The 23,504-nt window shown below is 46.7% G+C and overlaps 1 long non-coding RNA gene across 1 annotated transcript; it reads left to right on the plus strand.

Moving 5' to 3' along the window:
* Window positions 1–29: 29 nt before the first annotated feature.
* On the plus strand, window positions 30–5,103 carry Gm35625 (predicted gene, 35625). The gene is made up of 3 exons (NR_166565.1): window positions 30–82; window positions 3,260–3,351; window positions 4,753–5,103. It is a non-coding gene; the product is annotated as a predicted gene, 35625 (long non-coding RNA).
* The last annotated feature ends 18,401 nt before the right edge of the window (window positions 5,104–23,504 follow it).

Raw genomic sequence — 23,504 nt, forward strand, 5'->3', positions numbered from 1 at the left:
TCCTTACATTGGGTTCCCCAAGCACGTGCAGAATTCTAACCTCCAGATTCTAACTGAAGAAGTCCCAAAACCAGCCTGAGAGGTGAGGACAAGAAGATGCTGGAAACACAGCAAACATTTTGCACCCTCATGGATTCAGCATTGTCCTCATGGCAACCATCTGTTTCAAACTCTTAGTTTTCAGAAAACTAACCTGAGTACTGCTCTGGAGCTAACCTTGCTCACATCAGCAATGCTGCTGGACCAAGATCAAAACATTTCCTTTTCTCCTTCCATATGTTCTCTGTGTCCCAGTTCAGACCTAATAATCTCCTACTCCTGGACTCACTCACCTGCCTGCATAGACACTCACTCACCTGCCTGCATAGACACTCACTCACCTGCCTGCATAGACACTCACCTGCCTGCATAGACACTCACCTGCCTGCATAGACACTCACCTGCCTGCATAGACACTCACCTGCCTGCATAGACACTCACCTGCCTGCATAGACACTCACCTGCCTGCATAGACAGACACTCACCTGCCTGCATAGACACTCACCTGCCTGCATAGACACTCACCTGCCTGCATAGACACTCACCTGCCTGCATAGACACTCACCTGCCTGCATAGACACTCACCTGCCTGCATAGACACTCACTCACCTGCATAGACACTCACTCACCTGCATAGACACTCACCTGCCTGCATAGACACTCACTCACCTGCATAGACACTCACCTGCCTGCATAGACACTCACCTGCCTGCATAGACACTCACCTGCCTGCATAGACACTCACCTGCCTGCATAGACACTCACTCACCTGCATAGACACTCACCTGCCTGCATAGACACTCACTCACCTGCATAGACACAGGAGAAAACATTTGGGCATATCTATGTATCAGATTCTATCCTAGACTAAATGTCTCTCCTTGTTTTCCCTTCATTTGTTCTCCACCGGGGTCACAGCCTCAATAATAAGGTACCAGAAGGCAAAATTATGTCATGAGTCCCCTCTAGAAACCCTCAGCGCTGACAAAGGCTGCCTGTCACTCTGGGGCTGCAGAGGCTGCTTCTGAAATCTGGACTCTGTCCCTGGGTCAAGACACAGACCTGTCTCTCTCCTGCTGAGTGAGTGATGTGCTTTCTGCTTGCCTTCTTGGTTGGATGCCACCCAGGCAATTATCATGGCAGTTCCACATGAAGATGAGAGTGGACATCCACAAGATGGCTCCTTTGCATGGAGAAATTGTGTCTTCATTTCCCACCTCCTCAAACCATCTCCTCTCTGGTCCTAACAAGAGTTGCCATGTCAGTGACAAGAGACTGACCTTACCCTCTTGCCAGCATTTAGAGTCTCTCAACATGGGTTCCTGGGTGTGACCCCTGAGGCACCACACTCTTGCTGCAGCAGGGACACAAGAGCCACAGGCTAAGGAGAAAAAGAGGATCACATCTGAAGCTGAGGACTGGCTCGGTGTGGCAGCTGTGTTGAAGTCTGGCCCTGAGATACAACACTCCCTCTTGCTTGTCCCCAGTTGATCAGTCCCAGGAGGCAGCAGTCATCTCCTGGTCCCTGTACACAGGGTCTGACTCCAGCAGCACAGTACAGGATGAAAAGAAGGACTGGGGTGGGGGGGGGCTTGTGTTACATTGGCCCAGCCCAGCCCATATCTGTCATGGTCTCAGTGGTCTAAGAAATGACCTTGGCAGGCACCATTACAACACTTCATATCATGGCCCAGAACTGAAATACGTGTGAAAGGCTCAAACAGGCCCAAGCATGGCAAACACAGGGCCACCAAGTTTTTTCCTTCTTTCTCTCTTGTTGAACAGGTTATATTCCTAAAGCTAGCCCCCAAGGTCTAGCCACTGACCACTGACTCATTCCTGAGACAAAACACCAATGGCCAGCCATCAAAACTCATTGTTTAGCTACAATGGCTAACTTGTCCAATCAGGTCTTATCACCTGACCCTAGCACAGACTCCCTCTTTTTCTTTTTCTTTATTTCTTTAATATTTTTTATTACATATTTTCCTCAATTACATTTCCAATGCTATCCCAAAAGTCCCCCACACCCTCCCCCCTACTTCCCTACCCACCCATTCCCATTTTTTGGCCCTGGCGTTCCCCTGTACTGGGGCATATAAAGTTTGCGTGTCCAATGGGCCTCTCTTTCCAGTGATGGCCGACTAGGCCATCTTTTGATACATATGCAGCTAGAGTCAAAACCCATCCAGAAAAATCAAAACAAAACACTTGTTGCTGCTGCTTGCTGTCTGCCTTTGCCTGATTCAGAGGCAGTTCTCCCTATAGTACTCCCTTCCTGCTTGCCTCTCTGGGGTACTAAATCTCCTTTGAGCTGATAATTGGTGTCAGGGTGTATCCCATACCACCTCTGAACGGCTTTACAACCTTTTCAACGTGACCACACCTTTCTGCACCGGAGACTGAGTCCGGCTTGGTGATGCAGTAAGATGGTTTATCTCAAAGTTCTATCAGAGTCCCAAGGTCAACCAGCTCTGCCACCCTGATCCTGAATTTGGACTTTCCTGGATCCTAACTGGGGGGTGGGAGTGGGCAAGGTACTGTCCTTCTTTATAGTACAGGTGTGGCCACCTCTTTGTGAGCACTGTGGTCATGGGCCCCCAAGAAATACTCAGTAACTCGAAAGCACATCGGAAAGTGAAGAATGTACACAGTGCACATACTTGCAAGTTTGCTTAGTGCTTCCATGTTTGCCGTTACTTAAATGACTTCCGCATCATCCCGGACGAACTGCGCTGATTATTTTCTGTTTACGCATGCCTCGTCCACTACCAATTCATTTTCCACCCCACCCTGCTGTGTACCCTGGGGTGTAAAAACTACATAACCTAGTCTCCTAGTGTTTGTGTCTGGCTTAATTCATCCAGAAGGGAAGCCCTGATGGGAACTTGAAAGGCAGAAGGCGTTAGGTGCAAGGGGGAGTGTGCTGCTGTGATATATGACACCCAGCTCTCTGGGAGAATAGCAACCTGACTGGTGGGGTTTGCTAAGGACTCTGCTGTGGGAGCTTCTGCTGTGGTTTCTAGCTAATATCGCTGAACACGGGATAAAGAAGAGGTGCATATGAGTCTCTAATATACCACTGAGTCAAATTGCTGAGCTTCCAGGCTCCTTCCCTAGGAAGCCACGAATTGGAAGCAGCTAAGCATCTCTACCAGTATCCATGACTCTGTCCCCACAACCACAGCTCTCCCCATGAAAGACTTCCTTTGACTTCCAGGTATATCAGGCCTCCTGCTACTGCTGCTCCTGGGATCTGTACGCTTCCTTGTCAATTCTGTGATGCTTCAGGACCACGGCTCTTAGACTTCAGTAAGCTGTTTCTCCCCCCCCCCCCCCGCCCCCGGTACACTCATGTGTGTATATACACATGTGTATTCACATATGGAGGTCAGAGGTCAATATCAGGTGTCTTTATCAGTTGCTCCTCTGCTTTTTGGAACAAGGATTCTCACTAAACTGGAAGCTCACTGGTTTGGGCTGGACTACTGTCCAGAAATTCTCTAAGATTTGCCAGCCTCCACCCCCAGCGCTGGAGTTACAGGTAGATGCCCAGCCCAGTACCTGGCTTTTATGAGTGCTGTGCATCTGAACTCCGGTCCTCATGCTTGCTCAGGGAGCTCACTGGGCTCTCTCCATGTCCCTGCCTCCTCTGTCTTCGCTGCACCATCAGTCTCCCTGGTGGGACATTAATAGAAACTGAAGCAGGTGTTAGTAACTATCTCCACTGGCAGGGAGGGAAGTGCCGCCTCAAAGAAATGAAGTAGCTCAACGTGGTTGCACAGCCGATATGCAATAAAATCACACTGAACCCACATGTGCCAAAGCCACCTTCTATGGAAGGATCAAGCAGGATAGTTCAGTTTGGTCCTCTGCTTACTAGACATAAAGAGAGTGGTTCTGCAAAAGTATGTCTTTATAAACTGGTCAGTGGTGGCACACCCCTTTAATCCCAGCATTTGGGAGGCAGAGGCAGGCAGATCTCTGCACGTTCAAGGTCTACAGAGTGAGTTCCAGGACAGCCAGGGCTACACAAAGAAACCATGTCTCAAAAAATAAAACAAACAAGCAAACAAACAAAAGTATATCTTCACTTAAGAAAAAAAAATGTATCCTTGTACAGATATTACTGCACATCCACTGTGGGCTCATACTGTGGTCCTCACCAACATCAGTTCCCAGCAAACAGCAAACATGGTTTCAGCAACATATCCAAGCACCGGTGTCCCCTAACCACCAAGTAATCGACATTATTTTCATTGAACCCTTTGTGTCTTTTTCACACGATAGCTTTGGTGGTAGCTCTGCAGTTCAGATAGTCTCCACCCAAAGCAGTCAAGAGTCTGTAGAAGGTCAGTGTGCTCATCTCGGCCATGTGTTTCTAGCTCTGGAGGTGATTCCATGTTTTAGAGAATGATTTGAGCCTCTCCACCTCCCAAGTCTGGGGTCACGAACATGTGCTACCGTTCCCATCACTATACACATCTTAAGAGCTTTCCAGGAGAGGTTTTTCTGGGGCCTGTTGTACGCCAGGGTGGTCGGTCGGTCGGTCGGTTGGTTGATTTTGTTTAGACAAGGTATCGCATACACCAGGTCGGCCTCAAACTTTCTCTACAGCTGGGGATGGCTTTGAACTTCTGACCCTCCCGTCTCATCCTTCTAAATTGCTGGGATTACAGGCGTGTGCCACAGCAGCTGCTTTTGTCTCCACAGATCAAATGGGCTAGCTCTCCAAAAATCCAGAATAAATGACAGCGGTAATGACATGTGTGACTCAAAACGGAGCTCTAAGATGGGAAACAGCAGCCCCAGAATTTTGAAACAAATCGGCAAAATAAATATCTATTTTCAGCTAAAGGGAAAATAAACAGCAGCTTGGAACATGGCAAGAAGCTCATTCCCACCCCACAGAGGCGCAGAGGGGGAAGCCCGGGAGGCAAGGTCTCAACAGAAGACTTTTTAAAACCACCTGATCCTCTTATTTCGTACTATAAAACATAATGGAGATTTCATCAAGTTGGCAGGAAATCGTGAGCTAATAAAAGAGCCTTGTTACAAAGATAATAAGACAAAGTCATAAAAGACAGACTTAGGCTGAATTCTGGCCCTCAGCCTCGCTTTGCAGCTCCACGGGGACACGGGGTTCATCAACTGAGTTAATCGTGTGGATGACCACAAATTTGTCCTTTCTTGCCTTTGCTCTTTCTTCACATTCCAAGGTATTTTTTGCCCAGAGCATGAGCCTCAGATGGCAGACAGGAAGTAGATGGGGTGCTAAGATGTATTGTGCAGGCTTCTGGACTGGAGCCACCTGCTATTCAGCTCGGGAAACAATGAAGAAGACCCAGACACAGCACCCCATGCTGGATCCCAATATGTCCTGCCATCAAACTATCAGCTGTGGGGTTTGCCTCCCTCACTTGGGCCTCCTGCATCTGTTGTGGAGATTGAATCAGCAACATTGGAATTACCCATAGTTCCTCAGAAATGCAGGTTCTCAGGCACTCTCAAAAAAAAAAAAAAAAAAAGACAAAACAAAACAAAACAAACCTTCTGGGGTGCCCAACGGGGATATCAGAAAGCCAGTACCATGCTTCCCCGAAGGGTCCTACGATGCATGCTGCTTCGTTGCACAGTTACATAAACATGCTGCAGTATGGCTGTGTTAATGTTTAATTTAGATTGCTGCCTCATTGATTCCACTGTGGCTCAAGCAAATGAGAGTTAGCCGGATTCATGGTTTTACCACACCACGGTCCAGTCGTTCTGAGTGTACAAGAATGACCACATCAGGGATGTGCGCCTAATTAAGCACTTAGTCGATAACCTGATCCCTCTGGGCTGAGCCATTTGCTTCATCCACTGAAGGAATGAGATCAAGCTAGGCAGTGAGCGTGGGTAATCCATGCGGGAAGAACTCCTTTAAGGTGAGGCTGGGTTGATTGGCATTCAGTATTTACAGCAGTGAGAACATGCAGTCCCTCCTCAGATGATTCCAATATGCCTTTATAAATGCAAGGTGAGGGCTGGAGCCAAAGGTACCGGGAATGCAGGGTGTGGGGAACCCAGCAGGGTGAGCATCTTTGCCTCCCGTGAGCAGGTGGGATGCTAGGGATCAGGGTCTGTCATGGGTATGCATGGGGCTTACTGCAGTATGGTTTTTAGGAAGTAATTTGATGTGTCTAATTGTTCCTGGCACGATAAGATCTCTCTGTTTTATCTTTAGGCACAAGACACCTTATTGACTGCACTGTCTTACGGGGTGGCCCATAATAGCATTGTTGGGGGGGGGGGGAGTCAGCAAAGGCACTGGAGGGTGGAGAAACAAGAAATTAAATTTCTCACATGACAATAGCTTGAATCTCTTCTGAGCTTTTGCTTCCACCGAATATGGTGAACATTCTTTTCAGGCTGATTTCCTCAGCCACCGAAATGTGTTTGTTCAGCCAAGCTAACCAGTAGCTACGCATTCTAACAAATTCCCTGCCCATCCCTCTCCTGAGAAGTCTGGACACTGCATACCGCCTCCACTCCCCAACACTGTACCAGCCTCTTCCCAGAAAAAATCATTTTTGTGGCAACCCCTGCGCCTAAGACTTTGTGTGGCTTTTTTTTTTTTCATTCAGCCATCTGCCTGTGAAGAGACATCCACGAGTCTTCTTCCTTGGCTGGCATAATTAAGAGATTCTCTCCTCTCGAGTGTTGTATTACATTTACATTCAAGTTATTTTATTCGCTCGCTCTCTCCTCTCTCTCTCCCTCTCTCTCTCTCTCTCTCTCTCTCTCTCTCTCTCTCTCTCTCTCTCTCTGCCCTTGCCCTCAAGGAATTGTGGGAATTCAAGTTAATAGGCTTTTAATGGTTCTGTGATAACTGTGATTATAAACTGTGAATCCGATCAGGGAGCGCCCAAGTTCAGCAGGATCTCAGCAAAGGCACCACTGTCGCTTTTGATTCTCAGTGGAGATTAGTTTTGTGTTCAGACACCACTATGCTTAGGAGAAAAGGGGGAAGGGGGAGGCAGGAGAGGGAAAAAAAATTAAAGGCGCCTCATTTGCTCTGCAATTGCTTTGATAACAATTTTAAAGCCTTTACACATTCTCTTTTTGATATGTGAGTGGTATTTAGAAACACATCCTGTTGCTAAAAATTAAATTTCAAAAGTCTACATGATTGTATATCCTGCTTCCTTTCGGAGGGGAAGATGCTGGGTTTATTTAAAACACATGCGACATGTTGGACACACACCGCCTTCAACCTTTTGCTGCCAAATATTTAGAAATAAAATTTTACTGTGTTCTCTGAACATATAATTACTGCTTTGAGGCTAGTTAATGAAAATATACTTTTCTCTGAAACATGTTGGTCCTACTAAATGAGTCTGTCCTTGCGGTCCATGGATGAATCGATTGTGAGCCTCCTTGAAAAAAAAGAGGCGTTGATCATTGCCGCCAGATGCCTCCAGAAAGCCTGCCAAGCTGGGGCTAGAAACAGAGCCTTAAGATAGTACGCACGTAATTATACCATCAGCCAATTAGGGCCTCAGAGCAAATTAGCTCTCCTTCTCATTGGCCAGAGCATCTGTGACTTTTGCCTGGATAGCCCAGGGAATGTTCCAGCGAGTAGCTCCTTCTTTGACCCGTTATTGCAGATACCTGGAAAGGCCACAAATGGTCATCTCTCTGTTTAAAAATAAAATAAAATAAAAATGTCTTGCTAAAGCACTTCAGCTCACTTTCCAGGAACATCCCTACGGCCATCCTAGAGGCCAGGCTGCTGTGAAGGTGAAATCGTCCTCCTGTTTGGACTAGTTCCAAATGGCAAGGTCTCGAGAGAGATGGGCTTGCCCTCAGAAGGGGGTGTTCTGACCTAAAGCCTCTCCCTAAGAGACACAGAATTAAAGCTGAGCCATGACACAAACATACACAGCACCAACCATTTCAGCCATCAGGGTCTCGAGCTGGGGGACAAGGGGGCTGGGGACATGGCTCAGGCAGAAAAACTAAAACCCCAGTTCAGACCCCAGAACATAGGTTAAAAATCCCAGGCATGATGATACAAGCTTAGAACCCCAGTGCTGAGGAAGCAGATACAGGCAGATCTCTGGGGCTCACTAGCCAGCCAGCCTAGCCTATTCAGTGAGTTCCTGGCCAGTGAGAAACCCTGTCCCAGAAAAAACAAAACAACAAAAACAAAACAGTGAATGGTGTAAGAAAAGAAAGGCACTCAAGGATGACCTCTGACCTCCACACGAATGCACACACACACACATGTGCAACTTCATCCACACAAACATACATACAAAAGAGGTAGGAACCAAATTCACCTCGACATTAAATAGGGATGCTCAGGACTGGAGAGATGGTTCAATGGATAACAGTGCTTGCTTGGGGTTGTATGCAGGAGGACCTGAGTTTGAATCCCCAGCACACACACACACACACACACACACACACACACACACACACACACTACTAGTCATATATGCCTGAAATCCCAGCTTTGGAGGGTTGTATATAGGTAGATTCCCTGGGGCTAGCCTGGTTGAAACCATGAGCTTCTGGTTTAATGAGAGACCCTGTCTGAAAGGAACAAGGAAGAAAGGGATATAGGCAGACATGTCTTCCTACACATGTGGAAACCTGTGACTACACACACACACACACACACACACACACACACACACACACAATATTTAGACAAGCAGTGGAAAGGGCCAAGTCCTAGAAGGCAGGCTTGTTTGTAATAAGCAAAGAATACTATGGCCTGGAGCCTCATCTCTCAAGGTCAATACTTGGCATGTACACTCTGAGCCACTTGGTGTTTAGTGGTGCTGCCAGCCCTGGTGCCAGGACTAAGAATTAAGAAACAACTGTTGGCATCAAAGAGTAATGTAGTAGCAACGGCCCCCTAAAGCTGTAAGAACACCCATAGTGAATGGTCCAGCAGTCCTACCTCTGCAAATGTACCTCAAGAAAACAGCCATGCACTTAAGCAGATAGAAATCTGCCTAAGAATCCTCATTACGGTATTCGTTATGGGGTGGGGATGAGACATAATTTAAATGCAACTGAAAGCAGAGCAGTCAGTCCTGAAGGATATGAAAAATGGTACAGAAAAATATGCTTCAAGAGAAAGGTAGATACTTATATGAAGTGGTCTTTAAAAGAAAATCTATATGCACAGTCTAATGCAAATTACATAAATATTTTATAATTGTTTCTTTTTTGTGCATTGTTTTTTTTTTTCAAATTTCTATAATTAACATATATTGCTATTTGTGGTCAGAAGCAAAGTTTAAGGATTTTGTTTTTTAAGAAAGCATGACAAAGCCTGTCAGGTAAGACGAATGCCTTGTAGTCACTCAAGAGCCAGACAAGAATGGGACAAAGCTACAACGGGTGCCACCTCTGTGGTAGGGCTGTCTACAGATGATACACCAAACCGCGTGGTCAAGGGCTCACAACAGCCTGACAGATGGCTCCGCATTCTCATGGAACCATTGTCATCCACCCTTGTGTAGGCAGAGCAGTTCTCCCATCAGCCCCTTGGGGGCCACTTTAGTTAAGCTTTGCATTATGGAAAGTGAAATTGCATAAAACGTCCTGTCTGTTGGGGCTTGATACTTGGCCCTGCATCCGACTTAGAAGAGGGAAACCTTGGATCCTAACAGTGGAGAATTACAGAGCTGGATAAGATCTGATAAGAAAAGATCTCTAACCAGGAAGCCCAGACCTGCCAGGTCATCTTCTTGTGTTCCCTTGACCACACCTGTGAAACTCCAAATTTTCATTCTCAGGCATCAGACCTCTAAAAAGGCAGATGGTGCCAACTGAAGATATGTATGTATACATCTCCCCTCTTGAGCTCTGAAAAGCCCAGTGACTTTACTCTTTGAGTGTCCAGGAGTAATTATTATGTAAATAGGCCACCTGGATGATTCCTCCTTAAAGGGGAGGTACCAGGGACCAGATTTGAATTTAAGGAGGTATTTGTAGGAGTGAGAGGCAGAGGGAGGGATCCAAGGCTATAGAGAGGGACCTGAGGACACAGAGAGAGACATCTGGGACTTGTAGATCTGAGATCATCATCTTCCTTGTCTTTCCAGCAATAATCCCCACTGTCATTCTGTATTGTCTAGGTGGAGGTAGCTGTACTTCTCGCTCTAACTCCAGCCCCTCAGAGCATCCTATCGTTCTGGGAAGAACGCAGCATCTAGAATGAGCACACGAATCAAACCTGGTTCCAGAACTCTTGATTTGAGCAGAGTGAGGACCTCAGTCCCTCACTAACAGATTTGGAAGCACAGACTGGTGTTTCAGCTGCCTTCCCACCTGTGATCCAATGAAATTTGCTTGTCAAAAAAGAATTTGGATTCAAAGGGACCTGGGAAAGAAAGAAGATATAGGCCTCACTGATGACAAGTAGAAAGAGTCCTGGGGATCCTGGGCCCCCTCCAGCATCAGATGGCTCTAATAGGGGCCTGACTGAAGCCATCTAAACCAGGGATGACAAGTAGAGAGAGTCCTGGGGGTCCAGGACCCCCTCCAGCATCAGGGCCCTTATAGGGGCCTGACTGAAGCCATCTAAGCCAGGGATATATTTTTTTTCCTCCAGTGTGACCTTCCCAGACCTGTCTGTCCGCCATTGCTGAGCACAGATCAGTCCTCAGCCACCCTTGCTGTTGCCTCTCCAGGGCTGGGAGGTGGATCTCAGTCCGGACTCTCCACAGGGATGATGCTTGCAGAAACCTGAGCTCCTGTGGGAGAAAGCAAGAGGCTTGGGGTTCCAGCTCCCTGACCTCACTGGGACCCTCTACATACCTGAGTGTAGCCCCAGCCTGCATACTCCGACTTGAACTTGATTCAATACACCTGGGCCTCCATGGCATCTCCTCCTTCCCATTATTTTGGGTTTCCCTCCAGCTGGCACAGACAGCCTCAAATCTCCTCCCCCTCCTTGTCTGGAGAGACTTCCCTGGTGTTCAAAGCATATGCTCATTCTTTTACTGTCAGGGCCCACTGAACCCTTTGGAGTGTGAGACCCATGAGCAATGACAGGTTCTTCAGTTCAGGGCTCCAGTCATAAGCCAAAGATTAAGCTTGGCTGAACCTGGGTGAAGAAAGAAGTAGTGTTTCACACATCTTTGTGAGCATAGACACTATAATCAGCTCTCTACAAGGTCATCCTGGAAAGCAAGGACAGGCCAGACACCTCCCGCTCTCCTCAGTGATGAACAGAAGCAATGGTGCAGATAATGCAGCCAAATGGTGGGGGATCCAAAAGCCATTTGTATTTGGCCTTAGGAGATGTGCTTGTTTTGAGCATGGGTATCTGTGAATCTCCCTGGAAGATCAGTGTGCATATGCTGTGATTGGGCTGAGCAGAGCCCCAGACGCAGGCTGAACTCTGGGAGACATCTCCCAGCCAGCAGCAAGGGCAGCAGAAGATGAAGAGGGCAGTTTAGAAGTTGTGCTGGCTAACACTGATTGGCAATATGGCAGGATCTAGATTGGGTTGAGATGGGAAGACCAGCCCTCAAAGTGAGTGGCACGATTCCCTAGGCTGAGGTCCTAGTGTGAATCAAAAGGAGAAAGTATGCTAAACGCCAGTGTTCGCCTGTTTCCTAACTGTGGACACAGTATGACCAGCTAGCTGCCTTCTTCCTCTTCTGCCATTCTTCCCTGGGTGATGAAATCTGTCCTCAAACTAGGACTCAAGGTAATTCTTCTCCTTTGTTGGCTATTTTGTTGCAGCAATTAGGAAAGAACCAATACATGGGGGGTTCTCCACCACCAGTACCACCCTTCCCTAGTCTATCTCATCCTCCTTGATCTTGGCCATAAAGCTGAACCCCGCAGACACTGTGCCCCAGGCTCCTCTGCCTTTTGGCTCCTAAATAAACTTGAAACCTAGGAGAGAAGAAGCAGAGTGGGAGAAAGGCTACGATATTTCTTCTCTGCTTCCTGTTTGCTACGATAACATCTTTCTATCTGTCTCTGTTCCCTTTTACTTCTTCCCTAGCTCTTGTTTTCACTCGGCTCCAGAGCCACCATTCCCTCCCTGTCCTTTAGTCCCAAGAATGGTGACAGATCCTTACCATGCACATGGTCTCCTAACCTGCTCATATCTCTCTGAATCATTGCTCCATAAGACCATTTTCATGGAGCCATCTGGTCAAGCTCACTATTTTTCATCTGTAGTTCCACAAAGAGTAGGTCTGCAATAGGGAGATATGGGGGTGATGGACGGGTATCTACAGGCCCTGCTCACAGCACAGGCCCTCACTAGCTGCCTCTTACCAAAGCAGTAACCTACCTTTGTTTAGTGGCCAGCCTGCCTGCATAGTCATACAGGGACAGTGAAGTGCACCCACCAGTATTGGACACCAACTCAGTGTCCTCATGTGGTCATCCTGGAGGACACAGCTCTGCAGAATGACAGCTTCCCTAGGAAACAGTTTCCAGTTTGCAAAGGAGAAACACCTTCAAGAGCCTCCTCTTCCATGCTGTTCTCTCAAGACTGGGATTGGGAATATGTCAGCTGCACATTTGGATGATCAGCAGCTCTGTTGTCTTGGACCCTTAGCCTACTTTCCGAGATCATGAGTCAAGTTCTTCTTGCTCTGTCTGGCTCTTGTGGGGTTACAGCCTTAGCTGCCCAGCTTTGCTTCCATCACAGTCTGACTGCATTTCTCCTGTTGATGGACAGATGGGGTCTTTTTTAATGTTTTGTTTTTAATACAGAATCTCATGTAGCCCAGGCTGGCCTTAAGTTTACGAGGTTGCTGAGGATGACCCTGGCCCCCACCTCTTAAACACTGGGATTACACACATGTGTTAACTGGCCAGACCTGTCCATTTTTTTCCTGGCAGTTCTTAAACCTAGTTATTGTCTAGAATTTTCTATTCCTTTCTTACCATCACCTGTCCAGTTCTACACACCAAAGATATATAGCTCAACCTCATGTCACCTGCCTCCCCGACTCCCCAAGTCCTGCCATATCTTGGAAGTCATCCCTGTTAGTCAGCTCCATGATGACCTCCCCCTGCATCCCTGGATCCACACTGCCTTTCACTCAAGCCACTCTACTCTGTGGCCTCTGATGATGCTTCCAAATCTCTTCAGCGGCCTCAGTGACATTGAATACAAAGACACAGTCCTGGCCCATGTCCCCTCACACCATCAGGCCCTGTACTCTGTGCTTCTCCCCACACCATGCTGTGTGCCACCACCCAGCCCTGCACAGTTCTCTGCTGGTTCCCAAAGACCACAGCACTCTTTTACCTGCTCCACTCCCAGTCATCCTTCAGACACCACAGCTAATTTCTACTCCTTTGGACTAGGCCAGGTCCCCAGGTAAGTAGAGAGACTAGAACCTTCCTGCAGAATACCCATCACAGTTTGTAAGGAGACATGCACTCCCAGCCCCCAGACAGTGGTCTCTGTAAAACTAGGACCATCCTTGGTGATTGGTGGCCACCATCACATCTCAGTGACCTGGTAATGGCAGCATCTCAGGACTGAGTATGCATTGTCCACTGAATGCCACAGACGGAGGGGACTGCTGGTACAGGCCTGTTAATCAGCTATTCTGGAGGCTGAGAGAGAGAAAAAAAAAAGATTACAGATTCAGCTTGGGCCACGCAGTGAGTTCCAGTGACTTAACAAGACCTTGTCTCAGGGTTAGAAAGGAAAGAGGAGTGGAGCTGGGGCCCTGACTCAGTGGTAGAAGGCTTGCCTAGCTCATGCAAGGCCCTGAGTCCAATTGCCAGCATGGGTAAAAAGAGATAACCTCAGAGAAAACTCGTGGCAAGCTAGTCATGCTATTTTCTCCTCACTCCTTAAGATAATCCTCCAAAATGGGAGTTTTCAAAGATGTAGACCAGTGGTTTTCAACCTTCCTAATGCTTCAACCCTTTGATACAGTTTTCATGCTGTGGTGACCTCCCCCCTCCCCGCAACCATAAAATTATTCTTGTTGCTGCTTCATAACTGTTATTTTGCTACTGTTATGATTCATAATGTACATATCTAATAGGCACTATATCTGATATGCAACCCCTATGGAAAGGTCTTTCAACACCCAAAGGGGTTGAGACTCACAGGTAAGATAACTGCTATTGTGGAACCACAAGAACTGAGACAACCAAGAGAAACAGCAGCTGTATGACAAAGGGCAGGACATTAACTAGGACCTGAACTGAGATCTGGAGACACAAAAACCACAGGAGGTGGGTGGGATGGATGGGTTCTAGCAGGATGAAGTGGAGAACTGCATGGCAATCTACTGCAGGGTGGCTAAGCACAGCTTCTACCCCCCTGCAGAAGAGCCAAAGATAGTAGGGGAGGGAGTTCTCAAAGCTACCTGTGGGCAGGCAAACTGCTCCTGTATCAGAGAAGATGAGGTCTGGTACATTGGCATGTCAACGCTGATGACTGCATTTTGGCATGCACACTTGGAAGAACCAAGCTCTGGGCAGGACACAAAATCCTTTCCAGTCACCATATGTGCCTTGAGGGCCACACTCAACCCAGGGTCAGGAAAAAGAAAAAGAAAAAAGACACAGAACGAAGGTGATTTGAGATCATGGGGGGGGGATTCAAATTATGGACTCTATGTTGGGCTCTACGGTGTCTGACTCAGCATGTTCCTGTGGTGGTAACATTGTATAGACCTAAGAGAACATCCTTGCTCTTCAATGGCCATGCAGAAGTGTTCAGGTCGGAGGCATGATGATGTGTGCTGCCTTCCAATGCTCAACAAATGAGCTTTATAATAGAGATGTGAGAGAGTGTATTCATAGACAGTATGCTGGTTAGTTTTCTGTCAACTTGACACAAGCTCAGGTCATCTGGGAAGAGGGATCCTTAATAGAGAAAATGCCTCCAACAGATTTGCCTCTGGGCAAGCCTGTTGGGCATGGGTTTGGTTTGGTTTGGTTTGGTTTGGTTTGGTTTTAATTAATGGTTGATGTGAGAGGACCCAGCCCACTGTGGGCAGATTGACCCTTGGGCAGGTGGTCCTGGAGTATATAAGGAAGAAGACTAAGCAAACTGTGAGGAGCAAGCCAGTAAGTGGCATTCCCCCAAGGTCTCTTCAGTTCCTGCCTTGATTTCCCATGATATGGGCTGTAAGCTGGAAGATGAAGTAAACCCCTTCTTCCTCTTAACTGCTCCAGGTCAGTGTTTTATTACAACAACCGAAAGCAAACTAGGACAGACAGAAATTACATAACAGATGGCAAGAAACAAACAGAAAAAGGAGAGTAAAACAGAGAGGATGTGCCTACCGAGATAGCCACAGTAATGATCACATGTGTGGTTTTCAGGTATCCATTATTCTTGCCTTCGGGTTTTTCTTGCAGATTTGTAATATCACAAAATAAAACCGGAAACAGGAGTTTGTAAGATTTCTCAGCAGTGACACAGAGAACTAAGAATAAGAGCAGGAGGGGCAGGGGCGAGAGGTCATGCTCAAAGTGTAGGGGTGTGGCTCAGAGCAGTGTGCCTGCTGCAAAGGTCAATCCTTAGTACTGCCCAAAGCGAAAAAAAAAATCAAGAAAAAAATTCCTTGCAGTATTCTAAATAAAGTAATTTGTCCACTCGGAATTCTATTCTCAGCTGTACAGTCTTCAAAATAGTAAGTAAATACATTTAACATAATTGAGACATCAAAATACTTGTCTCTAGTAATCTTTCCTTAAGAAAGCCATTGAATGTGTTTTAAGCAACCACGATGCAATGTGGTGAACAACATCAAAAGGAAGGGAAGTCTTGGACTGCAGAGATGACTCAGTGCCTGTGGCTCTTACAGAGGACTCGGGTCCAGTCCACAGCACCCACATGCTGATTGGTGACTCTATGTAACTCCAGTTCTAGAGGACCCAATGCCCTTGTCTGACCCCCATGGACACCAGGTATTCATGTAGTATACATACATATATACAGGCCAAAAGATACACATAAAATAAAATAAATAAATCTAAAAGACAAATTCAGGGCAGGTATCCTGGAAGAATAGAGAAGAGGGTGTCAGCCATACAAGGGAGCACCCACTGAAGCAGTAAGGGGATGACAGAATTCTGGGTGTGGGGTGGAGGAAACAAGACAATATGAAAAGGAAGAAGAGAAAAGCACCTTTTCCAGCTGACCTGAACTTGTAAAACATGTAGCTGAGTGCGGAGGCAAAAAGACTGATGCTACACAGAGCCACCACATGGAAACGGACGGACGCTGGAAAACTGAGAAACCCTGCTCAACATCCCTCCCCCCAAAGAAAGGGAATGAGCGCTCAAAGGAATGGAAAGCAGCAGGCATCAATGTCATGTGAGCATCTTTCCAGGAGTTACAAAGAATCCAAGTGTCCGCTGGCAAGGAAATGGGTACGCAAAATATGGTACATCTGTGTGATGGAATATTATTCGGTCTCATAAAGGGATGAGGGGGCAGAAAAGATGGCAGTAAAGTGCTTGTGCAAGCATGGGCACCCATATAAAAAGCTGAGCACAGCAGCATATATCTGTAACCCCGGTGCTAGGCAGGGGGAGACGGTGGACCCTGGGAACGCATCGTGCTAGCTAAAACAGCAAGCCCCAGATTCAATGAGAATCCCTATCTCAAAAAATAAAGCCAAGACTATTGGCCTCTGGCACATGCACACACACACACACACATACACACACACACACACACACACACACACAGAATGAAACACTGGCAGACATGCTACAAAGTAGATGGGCCTTAGAAACACCCTAAGTAAAATAAAACAGTCATAAGAGGACACAGAGTGTCTTGTTCCACTTCCTTCAGGTAGCCAAATCCGTAGAGACAGAAAGCAGAATTGGGAGTGGAATCAGGGAGCGGAGGAATTCATGTTTCATGGGCAGAATTTTGGTTTGAGAAGATGAGAAAGTTCTAGAAATTGATAACAGCAGATAATTTCACGATGCTGTGAATGTACTTGAATGCTGCTCAATTATCCACTAAAGATGACTAAGATGGCTTGAATGGCTGTTAAAAACAGGATGACATTTAAAAGCTGTGAGAGCAACTGGCAGGAGAAACGCAGTGCCTGGGTTTCTGTATGAGTTCCACCTTTTATATTAGCAGGGTCTCTCTATTCAGCCAGAGCGCCCCGTGTAGACCAGTCTAGCTAGCCAGCTTCTCTAAGGACCTGGGACTACAAGGGAGCCTCCAGGCTGCCCGGCTTTTCTGTGTGGGGTGGGTTTGAACACCCTGGCCCTCAGACTTACAGGACAAGCACTTCACTCACTGACCGTTTCCAGCCCTGTTTTACTTTTCATTTTATTTTGAGACAGAGCCTCTTTCTCCATAGCCCTGCCTGTCCTGAAACTCATTCTATAGAGCAGGCTGGCCTCAAACTCAGAGATTTGCCTGCCTCTGCCTCCTGAGTGCTAGGGTTAAAGCCATGTGCCCCCTTGCCTGGCTATTTTACTTAAAATACTGTGTTGGAGCTGGAGAGACGGGTCAGTGGGTAAGAGAGCTTGCCACACAAGCATGAAAGCATGAGGAGCTGAGTTCGGATCCCAGCACATACATAAAAAGTCAGGAATGATGGTGTGTGCCTACAGCACCAGGAGTCTTAGAAGCAAAGACAAAAAAAAAAAAAAAAATGGCTGAGGCTTGCCAGCTACAGGCTTAGCTCTGAGTTCAATCAAATTCCTTTGACCCTGCCGCAAAGGAATAAAGTGGAGAATGGGAGAGTAGAACTCCTGACATTCTCCTCTAGCTTCTGCACACATGTGTTACACAAGCACATACAGCGCATGCTTGCTCTAGCACGCGCACACACGCACACCAGAGTAGTACGAACATTTACATAGCACTTGCTGCATGCCCACCATGCTCGAAATGCGTTGTGTATGTGCTCATTTATTCGTCAACACCAATGGCAGAGTTGTCCCCATGCTTGGTCATCCCCATGCTTGTGCTGCCACAGGTCACACAAATAAACGACTGCATTGAAAGTAAACAATATAAACCAGGCAACAGTGGTGGTGCATGATTTTAATTCCAGCAAGGAGGTGGGGCTGGGGACTACGGAACAGGAGACTCATTGAGTTTGAGGCCATCCTGGTCTACAGAGTGAGTCCCAGGGCAGTAAGGGCTATATAGAGAAACCCTATTTCAGAAAACAAAGAGAGTCAGGCAAAACTTAAAAAAAAAATCATAATAAAAATGAAAAAGAAAAAAAAAGAAAAAGAAAAAGAAAAAGAAGGCAAACAATTGACTTAAAATAGGCTGCACTGAGCATCCTCGTGCGCATGCTCTGTTTGCGTGAGGCCATCACTTCACGTAAAGATAAAGTCTGACGTTCACTTCATCTTACCAGCATGAAAGCTAATACTCTAACACGTCATGGACTTGAAGCACATGAGAAAATATTTTTCTACATATGCATAATTTTTAGCAGGTCCTCTGGTTTTTCTAGCCCGCCCTGATTTCTGCTCCTACTTCCCCTGTGCAGTGACCCACACACACACCCCCGCCACCCCCAGAACTGGATTTGCAGACAGTGGGCGAGAGCGTTCTTGTTCTGCCGCTGAGAAGACACATTGAAACCACGTCCTTGTGGTGCAGATCCTGGCTTTAAATCACATTGCACCCCCTACTGGAACGCACAGTGCTCAGAACGCCTCAGATGACAGAAGCAGTTCTGAAAATCTAGAATTATGTTTCCAGTTATCCACAGGAGAGCAGACCTTTGGACTCATGGACAATGCCTAACACGGAGTTACTTCAAGGGCCGCTCTCTAAAACACACTCTCTTCAGAAGCCAAACTTAATCATGCAGTTGAATTAGCACACCGTATGACTGTTTATAAAAATAAAATGATTAAGCCCGAATACGCCAACCAAAGTGATAAAAATGTAAATGAGAAGGAGCACGGGAATCAATACGCATTATCAGTTGCTAAATCACTATTTAAAAACGGGACTCAAGCAGACAACTGGAAAATGACAGGAAGCATAAGCACACGGGTAATAAACAGAACAGAGCCCGGCATTAATTAAAGAACTCACCCAGTGAAATGTGAGAGTGTTTACAGCCAAAGTAATGATCATTGTCACAACTTAATCACAGCCCGGACGCCAAGGCACCAAGCCCTCCTGTTTAGGCTTTTTGACGTTTTAAAGGACACTTGAACGAATTTCTTCATTTTTTACAATGAACTATTCCAAGCAACAAGTTTTTGAATATGTAGCAACATTTGTTATTGTGCAACTGACAGGGATTTTATTTTAAATTACAGCTACAGTCAGTATCTACTATTCTAGATGAAATTGCTTTAGAATAGAAGCCTAAATACATTACATTTTAATTTCTTGAAACCTATTATGCCATTTCACTTATTTTATGGGTATTTTGTCTGAAATTGATTTTATTTTTATATGTCAACTAAATTAGATGTCAACTAAATTAACTGGAGCATAAAATATGCTAGGGAGATATATTTACAAACATACACAGCAAAATAGTGCTCAGAGAGCAAGACTCTGACTTAACTCACAGGCATGAGAGACCTCAGGCAGTGGTGCCCAAATCTATCTGCAGACCTCTCTCTTGTTACACGTGATTTGTCTGAGGCACTTGGTTACAATGACACAAGGTGACTGGAAAGTCTTCCATTATCATTCATGTGTGCATACATGTGTTCTTGTGCATAGTGAATATGTGTGTGTGTGTGTGTGTGTGTGTGTATGATATATGGTGTGGTATGTATGTCTGTGTCTGTGTGCTGTGTGTGTGGAGGAGTATGTGTGTGGTATATGGTGCGTGTACATGTGTGTGTGTGTATGTAGGGGGTAGTGTGGTGTGTATGTGTTTGTGGTATATGTGTAGAGGAGGTGGGGTGGTATATATGTGGGGTGTGTGGGTGTGAAGGGGTCCATGTGTGGTATATGGTATGTGTGGGGGGGGTAGTGTGTATGTGTTTGTGGTATATGTGTAGAGGAGGTGGGGTGGTATATATGTGGTGTGTGTGTGTGTGTGTGTGTGTGTGTGCTCTCGTGCGCCCGAAGACAACCTTAGGAGTCATTCCACCTTCTATTTTGTTTTTGAGGCATAGATTCTCACTGGATGCAATACTCAGCAAGTGATCTAAGCTGTCTGGCCAGTGAGCCCCAAGGACTCACCTGTCTCCTTAGTGCTAGGATTACAAGGTCACCAGCATGCCTGACCTTTTCGTTTTCCCCCCATGAGCTCTGAGATCAAGTTCAGGTTTTTGTACTTTCAAAATAAACACTTTAGGCTATGGTGGAGGTGCACACCTTTAATTCCAGTCCTTGGGAGGCAGAGACAGGTCGTTCTCTGTGAGTTCTAGGGTAGGCTGAGCATCTGAGCTATCTCTAACACCTCCATTCTCATTTTAGCTCACTGCTCATGTGACTTATGTTGAAATCTGTTGCCTGAGAGAGCTTGGATTGTTCCACTCTGACAGCAAGTAGGAGGTCTCACCCCAGTGTCACCTCTGCATCTCCTCCCACCAGGCTCACAGACAGGGCTCCCATCTAGCATCCTCTTCCCCTTCCTTTCACAGCTGGGCTGGTAATCCCCTGCCTCCTTGCTACCTGCTTAAATGTTCCAAAGCCATAACAAGTGTCCCCAGACTGTGGCCTGCCACTGCCTCAAGCTGAGCCCCCACTCAGCGCCCCTGCTTTATGCACCTCATCCTGACCTTATTACTCATCTTTCCACACTTCAGATCCAGTGGCTCCCCCAAACCCTAGTCACCTGATGCCCGCTTTCCTCTCCCCACCCGTCCATTCCCCTCTGGTCTAGAGAAGGATTGTGTCAAGCCAGGGCTGCCCCCACTGTTTGGACTAGCCTCATCTACCCTGGCCATGAGGACCCTTGATGGAAGTGTCTCATGCAGAGGACACACGTTTCTTAAACCTGCCACAGAGGTCTTTGCTGCTCTGTCCCCGCCTGCATGTCCAGTCCTTCCCAGCCTGGCTGCTGCTTGCATTCCAGCCTCACTGGTGGCCCTTCACCCAGGATGCCCCATTCTGCTTCTGGGACTTTGCTGAAGCCTCCCCCTTCCACTCTCCCTCCTGCCCCCACCTCTGTGAGCGCCTGGAATTCTTGTGTCCTTCTTCCCAACCCTGGTTGCATAACAACCTCCTTCCGAATTGGGTCTTAGTCAGAGGTCCTTGGCTAAGGTTTCTAGATAGTCTCACTGCCCTTTGGATTCTACATGCACATGCTGGTCCCGGCACCCAGTCTAAATGCTCATAGGGAACATAGAATGATTACCTCAAACCAGGGCCCGAAGGCCACTTGCCTTGCCTCCTACTCTTGCTCACCTGTAGCCTCAGGGTAAAGATGGATCACCTCACCTGCAGTTCCGGAAATCCTGACTAACAGCTGAAATCTGCTTCCAGGCCCTGTCCCTTAAGGCACTTCGTGTATATCCCTGTGATGGCTGCTAATCTCGGTTGTCAACTTGACTACCTCTGGAATCAACGAAAACCCAAGCAGCTGGGCCTGCCTAAAAGGGATTTCCTTGACTGGATCTTTTGAGATGGGAAGACCCACCCTAAACCTGGGCCACACTTACAGTGGCAGCCCATATAAAAGGAAGGCAGAAGGAAGGTTTTGCTGTTTGCTAGCATGCCCTTAGTCTTACTGACAAGTCCATCCATCCTGATGCTGAGGCATTCCTTTACTGGTATTAGACCCTACTTTTGTGGGGTTCCAACATAGGCTGAAGACCCCTGAGTCCAGCCTTGTGAGCTGAACAATCACGGGACTCTCACCCTTTCTGTTGGGAGGCAGCCATTGCTAGACCAGCTGGACCACAGCCTGGAAGCCGCTGTAATAAATTCCCTTTAATATATAAAAGTTCATTCTATCCAATTTGATTCTCTAAAGAACAACCCCCTACCTAGAGCAGCCAAGGGAGAGTAAATGAAATATTTTAGTCAGTAGTTTCTCAAGAGTGGCTGTTAGAAAGATGTATTTATCAAGGAAGAATGTTAGGTTCTGTTTTTTTAAGAAGCAACACAATCTTAGGAAACTTTCATAGTAGACAGACAGATGCTGTGTGAGCCTCTGTTAGTAGGCATCCTCAAACATTGTGTTTGCTTCACAAAGCTTGTGTATCTGAAAACAAGCTTTATGGGGTTTTGGTATCAGGATTACCTCCTGGGCTGTGGTAAAGTAGAGTGGGGCCCATAAGCTGCCTTCCTTCCAGCAGTATCCTCTGGGCCTCTCTGAATCAAAGTTCAAAGGAGATTGACACTTCACATCAACAAAGATGAAACTATGATTGTTCGGGGGCTGCAGCAAAGGCTCGGCAGTAAAGAGAGCTTGCTACTGATCTCAGAACCCACACTGCGGGGGGTGGGGGGGTCACAACAACCTATAACTAACTGCAACTTCAGGGGATACAACAGCCTCTTTTAGCCTCTGTAGACCACACATGTACACACATAAACTAGATACATAGACAGACAAACAGACAGACAGACAGACAGACAGATATATGATAGATAGATAGATAGATAGATAGATAGATAGATAGATAGATAGTTGTTCAAAGTTATTGATAAGCATGATGAATGGGGTCAGTGGAGGAATGAAACCCTGGAGTCATCCCATACCGAACACATGTTCCAGAATCATCAGACTAGTCCCAGAAGACGAGGGAGCATGCTCTTAGGATAACAGATTTCCCCACCCCCTCACATTCGGCTGATGTTGAAGGTTCTTCAATAAACGTGCCCACATCTCTACTGAAACCTTGTTCCCGTGAAGAATCAAGTCGGTTTTCTGTTTCAGTGCTCACATGACAACTCATAACTGTCTGTAACTCTAATCTCAGGGATCCAACACCCTCTTCCAGGCTCCATGTAGGAGACTGTGGTACACATTCATACCTGCAGGCAAACGCCTATACACATAAAATAAAAATAAATACATCTTTAAAAAGAAAGAAGACTGTAAAAGAAAAAGAATTATCTCATTGCTAAGCTAGACAGAACTTTGAGATCAAGAACCTAACTACCTGTCTCCTGCCAGACCCCTGTGAAGAGTGTTCTAGACACCAAGATGGCTCCCCTGTCCCCTGTGGCCACTCCCACCTCCATACTTACTGTTACTGTCCCACCCCCAGCCTGTCAATCTCTCCCCAAGCCCCTCTACCATCAGCCTTCCTAACCAAACTGCTGTGTTCATCATGCCTTGTACCTTCCCTTTGTCGGTAACTGCTTTTCTGCCTTTCATGCCTGGATACTCAATACTGCCCTTAGCCTTGACCTTGAACTAGAACACAGACCTCAGAAGTCAGAAATGATGTCTGAATAGTAACCTTCCACCCAGAGCTGCATGCAGGATGGAACAAATCATCGAAATGAGTTAACTTCGTCATACCTCATGGTACTAGTCAACCCCAACGCTTCTCTCAAAGCTGCTCAGGGCTCTCTGAGGATCCAGGTT

This window comes from Mus musculus, chromosome 7 (assembly GCF_000001635.26).
Source record: "Mus musculus strain C57BL/6J chromosome 7, GRCm38.p6 C57BL/6J".
NCBI lineage: Eukaryota > Metazoa > Chordata > Mammalia > Rodentia > Muridae > Mus > Mus musculus.